Here is a 3,806-nt window from a genome sequence, read left to right as displayed (position 1 = left end):
TATGCCTGGGTGATGGATTATTGTCAATGCCAAAACTGGGCTGGATTATACTGTGGCTGGTGCAAGACCAAACCTGAACAAAACACATGTTTGGTTTCTTTCATTCCATCCCTGTGGATCCACTCCTATTCACACGGATCCCTTCCAAATCTCTGCTTCATTTCAAGGTGACCTTAAAGTGAGAAGAAACACTTATCATAAATGGGCACTCTAACTCCACTGGGTCCTTTTTCTGATATTTCCCTGCCTCATTTTAGCAGGTGAGCCTTTGTTTCTATGCAGTACTGTAAGAATTGGCAGATGTATATTGGATATGTAAAGGACTGAAGCCTAACATAGAGCTTTAGTTATCTGTCAACTTTTGCGTTTTCCTTTGAACAAAAGTCTGCTACTTAAGGTGTAAGCAGAGTCAAGATTCAATGGTGTGGCATGTGTGTATATGTGTCCCAGCAACGAATCATATCAGGTTTCATCAGCATTCACCCTCTTCTCTCCCTTCTATGATTGAAATTTTTTTTTTTTCATTTCTTTATGACTTGACCTCCAGCACAAAACACTTTAAGTGCTGTTGTTGCACTGTATGTGGTAGGCTCTGCCTCCTTCTTCTCAGCATTGAAGTATCTGGAGCCCAGACTTGTAGTCAAGATTTCAGGCACATTTTTGTGGCCTCGTAGTTCTTATTTAGTTTAAAAAAATGGGGGGGAAAAAAAAAAAAAAAGAAAAACTATTTTAATAATTTGACCTGCATTTTCATAATTTCTAATGTCTGTGGCATCCTTCCAGATGTGTTTCTGCCTGCCTGACCCCCTGTCAATACTTATTAATTTCATGGCAATCTTTTCAAGTGTGTTTGGAAACAAACAGGAAAAAGTTACTTTAAGGTCAAGAATGAGCCCAAGGAAGCAGAACAGGAATGATCTTGCTCCCTATAATACTTTATATCTTTGTAGCTTTTTCTGTCTTGCTCTTAAAATGAGCTTTACACATCCAGATCTGTAAAACATCCCTGAAAAGGGAAGTTGCTACTTGAGCCCTGGAGGTGAAGAGGATGCACCAAGGTGTTAGTTACCAAAGTGATTCAGAGAGTCAGGGGTGGAATGAAGAGGTCCAAGGTCTCATCACTGCACAAGCACTTCTGCTGGAGAAGCAAGACATGGATATCTCAGGGTGAGAGCTTTACCTACTTAACCATTCCCTGGAATACCTGGGGGATAAATGGTGTTGAAAAACTTTGGCCTCTAAAGGCGGCAGGACTAGTGGGGTCAAAGTGTCCTCATCTGCAAAGTGCTTACCCAGAGCTGTGGCTCTCTTGATTTGATAGGCTTACCAAGTTGGTGTAAAACAAAATCTAGCTAATTATTTCAACCCAGAAGCAAAACTTGCTTTTCTCTGAGGCAACCATAGGAGGGGCTGCTTGCTTTGTATTTAGGTTATTCAGCCCCACTTTTACAGCTATAATCCTGTTTAGGGCCTTCAGCTCTTCCGAAGAAAAGTGAAGAAACAAAAGCCAGAGCTAAAAAAAAGAAAGGAAGGACAGGGGTGTCCATAGTCTTGGATGAAACCTGCTGCAGTGCTGTGGGTAGCTGGTGTCTTGGCAAACAGCTTCTTTTCCCAGGAGTTTCTGCTTGTGGGAATGAAGAACCTCTCAGATGTTGGTGCTCACTGCAGGGGCAGCTGGGTCAGGCAAGGTTTGGAGCCCTTCTCAGTGTGGTGAAAAGTGCTTCTAAAGAAAAGGCAACCAAACCTGAAATAGCAGTAACATAGAGAGGAGAAAATCCTCATGCAAGGTCATGGTGGGAGTGGGGCTCTCCAAGGCTGTCACACCAGCCAGGAGCTCATTCCTGGATGCAATTTGGAGCGAAGTGAATTTGCAGCCTCCTGAGCCGCAGACCAGTGCCCCACTAGAGAAAGTGATGGGCAAAATCCGTGTTTCTGCCAAGTGCTATTGCTGAGTTCTTGCCCTGGCGGCCCCGGGGCGCCTCGGGCGGCAGCTCCCGCAGCGGCCGGTGCTGCGGGACCCACCCCGCGGGAGAGCTGTGCCCAAACCCGCGCTGCGGGGCTGCGGAGCCCCTCTGCCCAGCCTGGCTGCGTGATCTGGTCCCTTCGGCACTGGTGGGACTGGTGCGGCTGCAGCCGGAGGGTCAGAGACCGGCTAGGGTGTTACAGACTGCAAAGGGCTTTCCAAAACTGCCCTCTCCTGGTCGCCAGCGCTTCAAGGCATCTGTCGTGACATGGTGTCCCAATCTGCTCCATGGATCAGGTCAGGGAAGGCTGGTGTACGTGGACTGTCCCGTAACCAGAGTTCCTTCAGGCGGGGAAAAATTCTGCCTGCCCCAGTGGAGCAGCTGCACCCGCGTCTGCACCAGCGCGGGGGGACGTGGGGGCTCCGAGTGCCCAGAGTCCCTCAGCTACACACGGGAGACCTGGCTGTGCTTTCACAGGTGGGCACAAGTCTGAATGTGCACGTTACGTTGCTCAGTCAAAATGAAAAGAAAGACTGGGTTTAGCAGAGGGCTCTTACTAGAGGAAATTGAAAAATATGTATCTGACATATCTGAAGACTTAGTTTTAACTTGCATCCTGATTGTTCCAGATGTTTCCCAGATGTCAAAGGGAACCAGGCATTGAAAGAGCAGAACACATTTGTTTTAACAAGTTCTAACCTCAGTATTGCCAAAGAATTAAAAACCCTGGGTCTGTTTGGATTTTTTTTTTTCTTTCACTGGTAGCTCTAATATCTATAAATTGTCCACTAAACTACTTGAAGGTGAATTTGTTTCTTTTACTTCCAGATGGTGTGAGGTGGATACACAACGATCCTGGCTGCTTCCCAGTCTCTTCTCTTTGGGTTTGTATGGTGCAGAAGCAGCTCTGGGGAAAGAAGAGCTATAAACATTGGCAATGATCAGTGCACACCACAGGGGTGAAAACAGAGACCTGGGCTCCTCTGCAAAGGGCTTACAAAAATCATTGGCTTGGGGCTTCCCTGCTCAGCACTTTCCTCGACAGAAACATTTCAGGGTCTGTTGGAGAGTGAGAGGCTGGGAACTGCCCCCATCTGCTGACAAAACCTCCTTAGCAGTGTCCCTGGGAGCGTCAGCCAGGGCAAGGGACCTGCTGCCCCTCAGCTGCCCAGGGAAAGGACCAGGGAGGGGAGGCAGGAGCTGGCTGGGGCAGCCCTTCCCTCCTCCCAGGGGAAACGTGGGGTGAGGGAAAGGTGCACCTCTGGCTGAGCCTTCCCTTCCCACTCTCCCTTCTTTCTCTTTCCAAGTGGGAAATGAACATTCCACTAAAATGCAACGTAAAACAACCTAAAAATGCATTTCTCAAGATTTTGTGGTACAGATTCAAAATCATTCCAAGTGTCAGTATCATTCCCATTGGTTTCTCTGTGTGGAAGGGAGCCAGCTGCTCCTGGTGCTCCCAGGACACGTTTCTCTGCATCGAAGGAGATGCTGCTGGTGGCACAGACTATTTACAGTGTTTTAAGCCTGCAGAAACTGGGAAATGAATTACAGCCAGTGCACAGGTGCGCTGCTTAGCTGAAGTTGCTGGAATAAAGCAGACACATCGAGTGTGCGTGGATTTTCCTCGCAGAACTTTGATGGGATCAGTTCCCAGTGCACCCGGCCTGAGGAGGGGCAGCGAGGACCAGCAGGGCCCGGCGGCTCCAGCGGCAGAACTGGTCAGCAAGCGGTGGCGGCAGAGTTTTCGGAACCTCCTGGTGTCCGGTGACGCCGCTCGCCCGGTTCCCGCCGGGAGCTCCGGCGCTGCCCAGTCCCGGCACAGCGCGGCCCCGCTCCCCC

Source organism: Chaetura pelagica, unplaced genomic scaffold, assembly GCF_000747805.2.
Source record: "Chaetura pelagica isolate M959 unplaced genomic scaffold, ChaPel_1.0 scaffold45, whole genome shotgun sequence".
Lineage (NCBI taxonomy): Eukaryota > Metazoa > Chordata > Aves > Apodiformes > Apodidae > Chaetura > Chaetura pelagica.
This window is presented reverse-complemented; position numbering follows the sequence as displayed.